This window comes from Cavia porcellus, unplaced genomic scaffold, assembly GCF_034190915.1.
Source record: "Cavia porcellus strain 051 isolate PalLab524CR breed Dunkin Hartley unplaced genomic scaffold, mCavPor4.1 scaffold_5, whole genome shotgun sequence".
Taxonomy (NCBI): Eukaryota; Metazoa; Chordata; class Mammalia; order Rodentia; family Caviidae; genus Cavia; species Cavia porcellus.
The window spans coordinates 48,266,474-48,281,564 of NW_026947488.1; the positions used below are offsets into that span (position 1 = coordinate 48,266,474).

General features: G+C 42.0%; 1 long non-coding RNA gene and 1 pseudogene across 2 annotated transcripts; both read left to right on the forward strand.

Moving 5' to 3' along the window:
- The first annotated feature begins 370 nt into the window (after nucleotides 1–370).
- Nucleotides 371–4,061, forward strand: LOC134476071 (uncharacterized). Of its 2 annotated transcripts, none has more exons than XR_010047516.1 (2): nucleotides 371–1,767; nucleotides 2,520–4,061. It is a non-coding gene; the product is annotated as an uncharacterized LOC134476071 (long non-coding RNA). The 2 variants fall into 2 exon arrangements; XR_010047517.1 differs by having other exon boundaries at nucleotides 371–1,670.
- On the forward strand, nucleotides 825–925 carry LOC111753537 (U6 spliceosomal RNA; annotated as a pseudogene).
- Nucleotides 4,062–15,091: the final 11,030 nt, after the last annotated feature.

The window sequence follows — 15,091 nt, forward strand, 5'->3', positions numbered from 1 at the left end:
CTCACAGTTTGCAGAGGTTTAAATTCATAATCGGGTTGCTCCAAGGCAGAGAAGCAATGGCAGAGAGGCAACAGTTCATGGCAGCCCAAGACAGCAAAAGCAGCAAGAGCCAAAGGACGAGACAAGCCTCTGTCTGTCCCTTACATTGCATGCAGTCTCCCGGCGATCAGGGCAGTGCCAGTCCAATCAGTGCACTGACTCAGCGGTCACCTACACTTAATTCCAGCACACTTAATCCCAGCATTGATTGTGCACAGTCTCAATCCCGGGACTGAGACTCTGTGTGTGTGTGTGTGTGTGTGTGTGTGTGTGTGTGTGTGTTTTTGTGTGTCTATGTGTGTGGTCTTCTCAGTAGAGCGTGCAGCTCCCCCAACATAGTCTTTTAAAACAGATCCGTTGCACAGTGAATGCTTGTGGCTCCCCGCATCCCTGCTGCCATCCTTCAGATGTTGAAGTCCTAACCAGCTTTTTAATGGCTATTTGGAACAGGGATGGAGAAGTAATAGGCTTAGATGAGGTCAGGAGATGTGCCCTCTCAATGGGGTCAGTGCCCTTTTAAGAATGAAAGGGCAGAGTGTCTTTCCAGCACAACGCTGATGAACAGCCATATGGGGGCACAGTGTGGAGGGAGATGCCGTCTGCAAGGAGGAGACTCCTCTCCAGGACCTGACTGTGTTGGCACCTAGCCTGGGACTTCCAGCCTCCAGAAGAAGAGAACGTAAGTGTTGTTGGAGCCACTCAGTCTATGGTATTTTGCTATAGCAACCTGAGCTAAGATACTATCTATTGCCTAAATCTTTGTTTTAAGAAACGTGGTCCTATGCTTGCTCTGCGAGCACAGATACTGAAACTAGAACGACATACAGAAGGTCAGCAGAGCCCCTGTGGAGGACGACATGAAATGCACAAAGTGTTCCATATTTTTGAGTCAGGAGCACTTTGAAGAAGCTTTTCTTTCAACTTTGCAAAAATTGGCCAACGCTCTTGCAGTCTCCTTTAGCTGCAGTAGATATCATGAATATTACTGAGCTGCTTGCAAATCTAACAAGACCCAATGGATTATGTCCTCAGGCCAAGAATTCCAAATACAATCAGCCTTTAACAGCACACAGCTTTGCTACAAATTTTCCCATGTGATCTTAACAAGTCCATGCTCATAAGAAATTTGGGGCTATACAAAATCTTTGAATTCTTTAGAACTTAGCAGCAATCTTGCAAGAGACTGGTGCTGCTGAATGGGATTCTGGAGAAAGTAAAAGACTGGACATTTTGAGAGCGTGAGAGAAAGTCAAGATCGAGTTAGAAAGAGAGAATAAAGAATTTGGTGGGCTGCCTATAGCAGCAGCACAGGATGCCAGCACAACTCCCAATACCTTTCAGGATGAAGATGCAAAGAATAAAGAAGAATATGTGACTCTTCTGCAGGATGTAAAAGCAACTCAAGGATCACACTCTGGTCAGCAAAAGACTTCAATGGATGGAGGAAGTGACAGCATTGGTGAGGATAAGTAGGAGGCCATGGGCTGACTCCGGAAGCAATCATGAGATTCCAGAGCCAGGATCAGAAAAGAAGCTGAGATTACCAAGAAGAACCGAATCAGCAGCCCTGGGAAAAAGTGAACCTAACCTGGCACAGCCTCTCAATGAATGTATTAGTTACAAGAGATGGTGTAAGTGGAATTATGTTCACTTTTCTGCTTTATTAAAGTTATTCTTGTGCCAAAATCAGCAAAGAGGAAAAATAGTCCTTCAAGATATACTCACTGGGTAGGCATATGTTCTGTTTCTTTTTTTGTTGTTTTTTGTCTTTTTCATTGGTACCCGGGATTGAACTAACGGCTGCCTGCTTTCAAGGCAGGCGCTTATGCTGCTGAGCTAAACCCCCAGCCTCCATATGTTCTATTTCTTTTTGTATTCTTTGATCATACTAATTCAACAAACTAGTTATTGATCATTGTTCTTGGTCCTAAGAATAAGAGCGAAGAACAAAACAGATAAAGGTTTGATCCTCATGGAGATTTTGTTCCGGGATTGAGATTCTGTGTGTATATGTGTGTGTGTGTGTGTGTGTGTGTGTGTGTGTGTCTATGTGTGTGGTCTTCTCAGTAGAGCTGGTGCAGCTCCCCCCACCCTGCCATGGCAGGCTTCTGGGCAGACTGGACCTGGGAAGGATGTGGAGGATAGGGCTGGGGGAAGACGTGGTCTAGGGGTTTCTTTCAGCAATAGATGCGTGCATAGATGGTGGAAAGGGAGGGATGCCCTGAGTAGCTGAGAGGGCTGGGGCAGAGAGTGCAGCAAGGGCCAGCCCTGCTGGGATTGTGGAGCTGGAGCACCAGGCCAGGAAAGAGCAGGTGGATGACTTCCCTTGGCTTCCGTTTTCTCCCTGAAGTGGAGATAAGGCACGAAGCTGCGTGGCCAGAGAGGGACTAAAGGGACCCATAGCCCAGAAATCAGCTCTTTGGTGGACTTATCATTTCATGGATTTTTCATTTGTCTCATTATTTTCTACTTTACGCTAGATTCTCCCCTCCATCTTCCTCAGGATGTTGGTTGGTGCGTGGCTAACCTTTCCACTCCTCCTCATTTAACAATGAGAGTGTTTAAGGTCACGCATCTCCTGTGGAGACAGCTCCTGCTCTGTCTCCTCCTCCACAAAGATGTCACAGCACGAAAGGATGCATTCAGCCTGGACCCCTAAGTCCAAATTCTACTCAGATATCGGGTCTGTCGTAGGAATGAGGTCTGGTCTTCTGGCTTCCTCCTCTTCGACGTCTGTGGCTTTGGCAGAACCAGAAAGCATGCTTGTCACGAAAGCTGCCTCGCTCCACAGAATCTAAGACAAAGTGTGTGCTGTGACTCCCCTTGCTGCTGAGAGGCTCCACAGAGATGCTACATTTTTCTCAGGAACTTTTGCATCTTTGAAACTAATACCGAGTGATGGGATAATTGGAGTTTAACTGATTGTAAAGACTATTAAATCGTCTTGTACGAAATTGTCTTGTCCTATTCACATGAAGCTATCTCATCTGCTCTGTGGCTCCTCTGTGTTAGCTGTGCGCAAGAATCAGATCAGAGTTCCTACTTACAGCTATGTAAAATGCACAAATAACAAGGCTGTGAGGAAGTGCTCCCTGATATTAACTGTGGTTAACTCTGGGTAAGTGGGTTCTGCGTAACTTTTTTAGTTATAGTTTTTCTCCAGTCTAAACTTCATTCATTTATTTACTTTCTAAACTTTATGTATGTAATGATTTAAAAAGTGTTTCAGAAGACAGAACATTTAAATATATGTATATTCTATGAGTTATGATCACATCAAAAGTAGCATGTACATTAATAGGACTGAAAGAAACGTATGAAAATGTTGGCCAAGTTTCTTTGAGCAGTGGTACAGTGGAAGATTTTTTATTCTCTTCCTTTTGCTAGTCTGTATTTTTCAAGATAACATTTGTGTAATGTTCCTTTTTCTAGTAATAGGAAAGTGAATTTTTTTTTCAACAAAGCAAATAATACTGTCAAGATACCCTACGAAACTTTATTCACTTGTGTTTCCTACAATGTACAGTCTTCCTTAACCTAGATTTTCAGACTTTTTTCCCATCTTGGAACAGTTTCCCTCATGATGACTTTGATCCTGGGTTCCAGCCTAATTGTTTTTGCTTCTGCCTTGGAAACACACTCTGCCGTTGGGATTTGAAATCTGATCTTTATATTTGTGAATCACTCATCTCCTCTCTCATCTTTTTTGTCTCTTTGTTGTTTTGCTCTTTATTCTGAGAGGGCTTTGCCTCTCATATTGGTGTCCAATATGAGCTGTTCTCTTCCTGGAAATGGGATCGTGGGAAACACCCATTTAGAGGAGAGTTTGAGAAGCAGAATGCTGTCTAGTGGCAGGATGGGAAGTGGGGGTGGGATTTCATGACATTTAAGATTCTGGCAGTGTTCCACCTGCAGATTTCTGGGACCACTGCTTGAGCTTGAACCATGAGTCTGACCCAACAGGGTGACAGGCAGGACAGGTGGACAACAGAGTCCTCAGGGGGGAGATCACAGAGGGCAAAGGGAGTCCCAGGACAAGTATGGCAGACACACAGAGCTGATGAAGAGGGAGGGAGAGTTGCTCCCCAGATCTGTGGCCCCTCCTCTTCTCCCTCCACCGAGCTTTTGTTTCTCTATGTTCACCAGTCACCTTCCTTGAAGTTTCTAGGGAGCGCTCCCTTCTCTGGCTGTTCGAAGATCATTCTCTATTTGTCACTAGATCTTGCATAGTGGGATCTCATCACAGCCATGGTTTTGCTCTCTGGAGCTTCCCTGACAGATTTCCTAGAGCCTCTGGAGAGGCTCCCCTTAGAGAGGAACCCCTTTTACTGTACCACATGACTGGTTCCTGAGCGCGATGGTTCCCCAGGGGGAGGCCTCTTTCAAGGACAGCTCACACTGACAAGCACCACAGATGTTCAGACCCTTCTGCAGGGTCTATTCCTGTCCTGCCTGTCTCCCTGGTGAGCCACCTCCAGGGCCCTGGGGTTCCTCCCTGTGTCCCAATTTTCTGTCCTTGCAACACTGGTTGAACTCCAAGTTCAGGTTGTTACCACAGACTCCTGAACTCCACACAAGTCAAGGTGGGGGGTCCCAGGCTTACCACAGTTGTTTTCTACAGACTGGGTTGTGCGAACAGAACTGTTTTGCCCACTGCAGGTATTTCTTTTGGAATATCTTTTTCAGAATGAGGTTGTTTGATTAAAGCATACTATACACTCTAAAATTTGATAAATATTGCCTTCTTGTCCCCACCAAACAGCCCTATCAATCTGTATTCCCAACAAGGGTTGACGGGCTGTACTTTGGTGTTAGAGCCAGAGACTGCTCAGCAAAATTATACTGATTTTCTCCTGTTCTCTTCCTGAAGGTTAATGTTTTTATTTTACATTTAGGTCTGTGATCCACTTTGAGCTAATTTTTATGTACAGTGTGATAGCTGTGCCTAGGTTCTTTTGTTTGTTTTTCGTGAGAAAAGGTTACCCTTTCTCCTTGAATCACCTTTCCCTCTTATCAGAAACCAGTTCTCTGGACTTGAGAGGGCCTACATTTTCTCTTCTGTTCTTTTGTTGACTGTATCTATTCTTTCTCCAAAACCACACTATTCTGACTACAATAGCAATAAGATAAGTCTGAAATCGGTACTGTGAGTTCTCTAAATCTGTCCTTTTTCAGTATTCTATTGTAAGTCCCTTGTTTTACTTATAAATTTTAGAACCTACTCACAAAAAGGACATGGGAATTTAAAATGAGATTTTGTTGGCCCTAGAGGTCACACTGAGAGGAACTGATTTTGTGACAATACTATTTCAGTTTATGAAAATGGAATATGGAATATCTCTCCCTTTATTTAGGTCTTCTTTGTTTTCTTTCATTAGTGTTTTGTAATTTTCCAAATACCAAGTTTGTACATATTTTGTTAGATTTATACTTGGGTCTTTCCATTTTTTTTTTAGTGCTCTTGTTAAGTGCTATTTTTAAAATTTCACATTTCAGTTTTTCACTGCTGGCATACAAGAAAACAAGTGATTATTGTACTTAGCACCACAACCATGCTATATTGACTGGTTCTAGGAGATTTTGGTGGATTCTTTGGGGTCAAGTGGTCTTCCTGACGCAGCCTCCTAAGCACTGAGCACTGAGACCACAGGCAGGCAGCACTGTGCCCAGCCTTTTGCTCAGTTTTGAGTTGGGTTATTCATGTTTCTATTGTGTTGTAAGTTTCCTTATATATTCTAGATCAGTGATAGTTTTTAGAGCTTTCCATGATACAGACACCCATTGGAGTCATGGGTGCCAAGGTTCTCCACCTCTGTTCTGGATACTGGACCCTTAACAGGTACCACGATTCTGAAATATTTTCTAAATTATCTTTTCAACTTTTGATAATATCTTTGAAAGCCAAATATTTTTAATTTTTTAAAAAAGGAATAAAACAACAAAAACAAGACAGAAGGAAATTCCCCATAGTTGCTATATTGCATATTGTCATCCTCTAAATAGAAGCTAAGACTTTTGGTTTTAGGCCAGCAAAGTTAATCGAACAATACAAGCATTAATTTTTTTTTTTTAGCTTTAGTTGTGAGTAACACTTCTGTGTTACTCTGAATCATTGGTTGCTTACTGTACCCTGCCTGTCTCCCAGCCCACGAGCTGGCTGGCTCATGGGAGGACACGGGTTGTCTTCTTGGTTCTCCTCCTGGTCCGCAACTGCTGCTGGCTCACAGGAGGATGCAGATGGGCTTCTTGGTTGTCCTCCCGGCCCACATGGCTGTCGAAGGGTGAGCAGACTTCTTGTTCTCCTCCTGGCCCACAACTGCCTCTGGCTCATGGGAGTAAAAAATTTTTAATTTTGATGAAGTCTAACATTTATTTTTCCTCATTTTTGTGCATTGTCCCCATAACCTGAATATTTCTCTTTTAAAATTTTTATTTTAGGAATTTTACATATTTAACTCTTGAATTTAGTTCTATGATCCAGTTTTCAATGAGTTTTTGTGTAGGATGTGAGGTAGGGGTCTAGTAATTGTCTTTAGGGTTTATAATATCCATTTAAAAAGCATCTGTCTGCACCTTTAAAGATTATATCCCTTCATGTGTAGTAGGATTTATCCATCCAAGTAATTTTAAGAAAACACTGAACACCAGGCTTCAACACATAAAGAGCTTAGAAATCATCCTATCCATAGATGGGGGGGGAGCCGGATGACTTGGATATAATGACTAGATAATTGAAGATAATTACTGTACTGGTGCCACAGAAGGTGCCAGTTCCTCTCTCCTTACCCTTGTGACACTGCCTCCGTTCATTCCAATTATTCCACCATCGGCCACAGGCACAGAATACCTTGTTACTCTTCCTATTTTAAACAGCTTTGGAGCAGTTAAGAATAAAAAGACCCCACTTTTATTGTTTTCTTCTCCTATTGTCTTTTTTTCCATAAGTAGATCCAGGTTTCTGGCATAAGTAATGTTCTTGCTGCTTGAAGAACTTGAGAAAGTATTTACTCACCCGAGAAAGTATTTACTTCTTTACTCTGGAGGGCTGATTTCTCTGGATATGAAATTCAGTCTTTTGGTGGTTCCGTCCGTTTTCCTGCCTTGTTGTTTGCATGGCTTCTGATGAGACGCTCACTGTAATCCCTGCTTCTTCCTCAATCAGGGCTCCTCCCCCCAGGAGATGAATGAGTGGTTTGAGGATGGTATTTTCCTCCCTGCCCATCCAGACTAGGAGGCCATCCTTCTCCTCCATCTCCACCGGAACCTAATGGGCTTCCTGGAGTGTAGCCATGTAAGCCTGGCCCCTTCCTTTACTGCTGCAGGCCCCACGGAGAATCTCATTTTCGCCCAAGCCTGCACTCAGTTTCCTGCAACTCGACAAAATAATGTAAGTGCTCCAGCCGTCTCATGGAATCTAATGGCTTCTGGTCCAGGTAAATAAAGGCCAAGGCTTGCCTCTCTAAGGGTGTATTCATCCGCTAGAGCTCAGGTGAGTGGTTTGCCCTATGACTTCAGGGCCTCTGATGGTTCCAAGAAAAGTAACTATCTTCAATTTGTTCAACTTTTTTGTACCTATGGATAGGATTTCCGAGCTCTTTACATACTGGAGCCTAGTGTTTGGTGTTTTCTCAAAACTGCTCAGATGGATAAATCCTTCTTTACCACGAAGCTAGAGATCATTGTGCACGTGCTCCTCGGGTTGAATCCCAGTGATGGTGAGTAAGTTAGCATCCAGCCCTAACTTGTTTGTCTAGACTAGCTCTGCCTTCGGCTTCCTCCAAGGTGAGCACTGAATGCTTGCCTGGGTGAGAGTTGGGTTAACTCAGGGTTGGTATCTTGCCAGCTGAGTGGGAGAAGACAGTTGATGGTATATGCAGGGCAGTGTTTATTAAGGTGAATCACATAATCTAAGCTTGGAAAGCAGGGCCTGAGGGATGGTGAAAAAGCAAGACAAACTGTTGTAGGTCCTGGGTTCTCTTAATAGCTATTTTTCTGTCCTGAATTCAGTAATCACGGATCTCTCATTAACTATCTAACAGTATCACTAGACTCAACATCTTTTGGGACTATCACTAGGCAAGTCATTGTGTTAGATGATGTGATGCAGAAAATGACCACGTCTGCCTTCTGGAGGAGGTAAGCAGATAGCTCAAGGAGACAAAATACCCAACTATGCCTGGCTCTCCACAGGTACAGGTTCCACGTCTATGAATTCAAGCAGTCAGATTTAAATTTATTTTTAGAGTTGTGTTTATATTGAGAAGACTTTTTCTTGTCATTATTTTCAAAAACCTCACTCTAGCAACTATTTAAATAGCATTTATGCTGTATTAGGTACTGTAAACAATCTAGGGATAGTTATGCTGTGGTAGATAGAGGAGGTTTTGCATTGATCATGTGTAAATGCTACATCATTTTATATGAGGGATTTGAATATCTGTGGATTTTGATATCCAGAGTGGAGGGAGGGTCTGTACTCTATTTTATAAGTTGATTCTGAAATTCAGACTCTTCAGTTGACCATTCAAAATGGTCCACAATAAGAAGCCATTTTTTGCTTTTCTCCCCTCACACTGTCCTTAAAAAAATCCAGTGTGATCCTATCATCACCTCAGGGCCATGCTTTCCCTTTTCCTCCGTTTCCCACTTTGGCATACTGGTGATATCCTGGAATGCCCACTGTGGAATGGCCCCCAGAAAAACTCAGTCATCATCCTGAAGGCTGAGTGCAATGAAAAATCCAGGGAGCCCTTTTGACACCTTTAGCAGGAAATGGTCATCTCTACTCTCAACTTTATACAGAGCATCTACTGTACAGAGATACTTGTGCCTCCTCTCCCCAAAGACAGCACAGACGTTTTCCTGTCTGCCTTTCTGTGTGGCAGTGTGATAGCACTTTAATAAGGCAATAAGCAAAACCCATGTGGAAAAGAGAAATATAAAGGACAAGATTAGAACCAGATGGCTAAAATCAGCCACTACCTTGGGTTTTTCCGGGTGTCATGGACACCATCTGTTCTATTGTTGGCAACTCCTGTCTCTATGGTGAGCTCATACTTAGAACCAGTTCTTTGGAGAGGCAAGGAAGAGGATTGGCTGTGGATGCATATTTAAATGAAGGGGCAAGGCCGATATGGAGAAAATCAATAGATGGGGAAAATCCTAAAATAAATGTCTGGCTTTCCAGTGGCTCCCCTCCCCCAGTGCATGCTACTTTATAAGTTAGGTAACTCTGGTTTTAGATGTATTCCATGTATTCTTGTTAGAGCTTCAATATAATTTCCTCTGCCATCTGACTCCATCACCACCCTATGATTGATCCTATGATTCTGAAATGGTCAAGTAAGTATGAAAAGCAAGGAAAAATAATCTCAGCAAGAAGTGGATTGAATTTCACACCAGAGGTTTCAAGAAGTATGTGCTGGAAATGGTATATATCCCACAATGGTAAAGAAGGGGTAAGGGCCAGCAGTCTGGTCTCTCTCCTGGCAAGCAGAAGAGACTCTGATGGCCCCTCTAACACAAATGACAAGGGCTGAGACAGAGCTCCTAGGGGCACACTTTTCCCCATAGTTTCAGGACTGGCTTTAGGCAACATAAAGCAACCATGTTAGGAAAGGCAGAGTGTGCATCTCAGCCTGGAACTTGGCTTAGTTCACTCTCTAGATTTAGCCAATCTACAAAATTTGAGGTTACAATTGCTATACAAGACTACTTCTTGATGCTAACCGTAAGTTCAAAGTTCCCCTCAACCACCTTTTAATCTTAATAAGTCACCTGAAAGCTTCACTGAAAGCTACTTAGATTCAGTTAAAGGATAAGATATGTAAGACAAAGTCTAGGAAGGCTCCAGAAACTTTTGCATCTTCCTCCCATAGAGTCAGGACATGGCATCCTTTTGGTATTAAGGCATGACAATAAGCTATTAACTAAAGAAGCTGCCAGAATTATAGTGTCAAGAGTTTTTGTCATGATTTTATTAATTGATTGATTGATTTTTTTTGTCACACCAAGGATAAAACGCAGGCCTTTTCTCACTAAGCAACATCTTTAACCCTTTTTTCTTTTGAGGAATGGTCTCACTAAATTGCTAAATTGCTAAGTTACCCAGACTGGGATGAAACTTGTGATCCTCCTGCCTCAGACTCCTGGAGTTACGGGGTTACACTGTGCCTGGCTATTGGGACTTTATAATGCAGGCATGATTGACCAATTGCAAATAAACTCAGTCTCAAGGTCATCTGATGCTACATGCTCCGAAGTCTACTTTCTCAGTCTCATAGTTGATCTTTCTGATGTATCTACGCCCTCTATCCTAAGAGTTAACCCAATGTGACCAGTTCCTTCTGTAAACAAAGACCTTCCTATCAGATCTGGCCTAGATGACCTCCAAGAAACTGCGACAAAAGCCCCACTTCATTTTCACAGGGCTAAATTCTTCACTACACAGCTACAGAAACAGAGATTTAATTCATGGCATAGTAGTTTTGCTTAACAGAGAAGACAGAACTAAGGTTCCCTTGTTGGGAGAGTACATAGCTCTGCTTTCTGCCTCTTGCCTGGTTGCTGGATTGTACAACTAGAAATGCAAGTTTATATCAAATGGCCCTCTACCCTAAGGAGAGAAAGACACTAATAATGAAGGGGCTCACAGTGAGGAAAACAGAGATACAGAGGATTTGGGGGGATATTTAAGTCAAGAATGAGTAGGTTTTAAAAGCATCTGTCATGTTTTCTCATTTAGGGGATGAACTTGAAGTAGAGATGAATGGTGGATGATAATACAGAGAAATGACAAGGCAGGTAATGAGTTATCACAAGTGGAGGTTAAAAGATTAGCAGAGAGTTTAGTTATAGAATTTAAGTCTTTAAAAGGGTGAAGCATGGTGTCGAATGCCTGTAATTCCAAAGCACTCAGGAGGCTGAGGCAGGAGGATTACTGCTAACTCAAGTCCTGCTGGGCTACAAAGTGAGTGCAAGGCCAGTCTGAAATGCATAGCAAAACCGTGTCTCCAAAAGATACACACATACACACACCAAATTAAAAGAAAATAGTAAAACAGAATAAAACCTCATAAAATTACACAGGTGGAGATACAATTTAAGAACATTTCCAAGAATGTACATTGAACCCCTAGTTACGTTCCTGAGTTGTGAAAAACTTCAAATTTTATATATGGTCAGAAAAATGCCTATAAATGTCTATCTTTGTAGTTGAAACCCTATGTCTCCTGCAGGTTTGTAACTTAATTTCACAAAATACTGTACAGTAGTTCAACCTTTTCCTGGAGTGTCTTAAACTTCTTCTGGTGTTTAGGTTCATTGCGAGAACCCTTAGAAAGTTCAGTGATTTGGCGGCATCTTAAGGATCTTAGAGCTTTAAGAACAAAAAAAAAAAACACCCCAGACAGCTATGGGTCTACAGCAACCTGTTACGCAGGAATGCGGGTGCATCTGCGCAGATGGGTTACAGGGTAGCAGCCAATCAGCAGCAATAAGTGAATGACCTCTTGGATTGGCTGCTTGCAAACCTGCTGTCGAAAAAACAACTGGGGAAGACACAGTAATTTTGGTTTCTGTGAAATTGCAGGGGTTTCCGCCAACAGTTGTTCATTAGGGTCTAAGGAAAAATGTGAGAATAACAGGGGCTGCAAACTCTGCCCCGCGACTTCGTGAGGATGTATTGCAGAGGACAAGGTGTAAGATACAGTGGGTAACAGGAAAATATAGTAGACACGGAGGAGAGAGAGAAAAGGTCCAGCTTCAGACAGTTGGTGATAGTGAGGAAGGCTGGATGTAATATTGAGGTGTCTGGTATAAGATGGGAGCAAGTTTGCTTGATCTGAAGAAAAACCTAGGGCCAGGAAAAAATAATTTTAAAAGTGTGCCGGCCAAGACGGCTCCGAAAGGTCCTCGTCTGCTCTTGTTCACAGTGGGCCAGGGCAGTCTGTGGTCTAAGGGAGCAGCGTGAAAACAACCTCCACCACCCTCAAGACAAAGGTGTAAAGACGTCAACTCTGACCTGCCCTATCTCCCTCTGATTACTCTCTCTGAGTGCTCACACTGCCCCATCATGAGCTGCCCCATCGAGTACCACGTGAGGAGGAACTGTGGCCCTTCCACCTCCTACAGACAGCCAGGCTGGTGAAGATCCAGAAAGACAGCCAGACTTCAAGAGACCAGGGTGTGTTTGGATGCCAGAGGAAGAATTCAGCAGACAGGGAGAAAGGAGTGGGGTCCTGCGTGGCAGAAGGGCTGTCAGAGCATGAGCTTCCTGAGAAGGACAGCTGGGGTAGGGCCTGGAAAAGAGCACAGTGACCTTCAGCAGGAGAGGGACACTTTTCATGAGTCTCAGAGTCACATGCTTGTTTGTTTGACAATGCAGGCTCTTGAGTCTGAGAACCTATGAAAGAAGCAAATCTGTTAAGCTTAGTTAAAAGAAAGAAAACAGGGCCTGGGGATTTAGCTCAGCGGCATAAGCGCCTGCCTTGAAAGCAGGCAGTCGTGAGTTCGATCCCTGGTAGCGATAAAAAAAAAAAAAAAGAAAGAAAGAAAGAAAACAAATGGCATTAGTAAAAAGAAAAGGGACATTATGGAGAATATGGATGATATGAAAGCCATTGTAAGGAATCTGATACGCAACCATAAGGTAAGGAATTTGAAAATTCGGGGGGAGTTCTTTCTGAGATAATTATTAATGATCAATTGATAGAATTGTCTCACAGATAGAAAAATTAGACTAAGAACCATGAGAGAAATGAAAATAGCTGCTAAAGAATTACACTCAGGAAGATATTGGACACGTTTTCACAGATTGTTTCAGACTCTGAAATTTCATTGTCCAATATAGTGACAGACTAGTTAACATGAAATTAAAATGAAGTAAAATCTAGTTCTTTAGCTGCACTGGCCATTTTTCAAGCACTCAATAGCTGCACGTAGATGGTGGTTGTCGTGTTGGACAACACAAATACAGACAATCCTGTCACCACAGAAAATCCCAGGGACACGGGCTGCTCTGAGGAATCATTTCTGTACTGTATAACTTATTTCCAGGTGCATAAACAGGCTGTGAGTGTCTAAATTTATTCTGTGAAACTAGGATGGCTGTGATACACAAACATGGCCAGGATGAACATCACAAAGCTTGGAAATCCATTTCACTTATGAGTACAGAGGTAACCAAAATGTGGTGAATGTTTAGAAGATTGTCCCTCAAGATATTTCCCCATTTTTTGAGCATATTTTTCCCATAACTTTTGTCCTTTCTAAAGCAGCTCTGGAAGCCCTCTTTCATGAGTGTCCTTATAAGGTGTGGTCAAAGTACAGTGACATGCTGCCGCTGAATGCCATTGATAAAAAGGCAGGCTTATAAGAAAACATTACATTGTGTCCTCTTTTACCTTATACAGCTGATCTGACACTGAATTTTGGCTGTCACCCAAAGTCAAAATGACCATAAGAGGTAAACATTTTAAACTGATTCAGGACATTGTGGTGTTGCAGAACTGGTACCAAACTGAAAGAAAGATGCTTGCATCAAACAGTTGGAAGGCAAACTATTTATTACACCCTCGGGCTGGTGGGAAAACCACTTCCAATCACCAGCCCTGACTTGGGGTAAAACGGAAATTTAAATATGATTTGCAAGCAGTAAGCCCAAAGGCCAATAGTGAACCAGCCTATAATTGGTTACATAGATTGGATCATACATTGTTAGGCAGATTTGTTTCAGGCACTTTAGCTAGAAGGATTGTTTACCATAAGACAGGAGAAACTAGGGAGGGAGCTGGGCTGAGGGGTGGTGGAAACTAAGTGTGTCCTTAAGTAGTCTATGTCAGTGAGACAGTCCTTGAAAACAGAACACATTTACCTGTCAGACAGCACGGGCAGAATGTGGTCTGACTGAGCCAGGTCAAACTATTTCTAAGTTTCAGCTGGCATAGTCCAACCATGTGGGGGCTGAGTAAGCCCATCTTGTCATAACATGGTGTCAGACTGCTGGTTTTTAAATTTTCTGTCACAGAGACAGCCATGATGCCTCTTCGGGAGACACTCCAGAATTCCCTTTTAGGTGTACATTTCCCGTCACGATGAGCAGTGAACTCAGTTTGCTCAGGTTCTATTTTTTTTTTGTCTTTTAAAAAATTTTTATTTAAAGAAAGACTAAACAAAACAGAAAACAGGTAGAAATAATACATACTTTCAAAGGAAAAAAATAAACAATGAAAAATCACTAGTATGATTATAGATTGTCTTCTTACAAATAGTTATTCAAGATACTAAAGTGGAGTATATAAAGTGGGGATTCAAACAGTGAGACTGCAACCAGTTCTGTTCAACTATCCAACAAAAACTAGTTATCAATCCTACACATTTAAACATACATGCAGTTATCCATCTCTTCAATTACATTGAGACTGATCAAACCCAAGCAGGCTAATATCACTCTGAACAAAGAATAATACTATTGCTGGATTTCACATTATGATACTCCAGGATCAGCACTGGATACTTTAGTGTCTCTTTTTCTTCAAAGTATTTGTTTGTTTCATTATGTGTCATAAGATCAGTTCTCATAAACTGTTTATAAGTTCTATACATGCATGAGTCTTAACATGTATTTCTCTCCTTTCTGTATTAGAGGGAGAAGCAAGACAAAACAAAACATATTCCTATAAACACATGAAACGAAAAAGACATATAAGACCATTGTAAAAGGAGTTCTACCATAGTTCCTGTGTTGTCTCTTGTTATCTTCAGTAGAATTGGCTATATCATCAGACATAGTATAATTGAATATATCAGTATTAATAAAAACACAACTTTGTATATAGTATAAAACTTCAAAAGCAGGCAGTTATCAAACCAGAATGTGTATCATAGTGAGTCTTGTCATCTTCAGTGTAGTTGCCTATACTCTCAGACTTGATACTATCAATCCTATCAGTTTTGAATAAAATTTGTCAATACCAAACAGCAATCAAACAAACCAGATTTAACTAAGATCAGTTACGATAAAACAGTATAAGTCATACAGGGCTCCAGATTA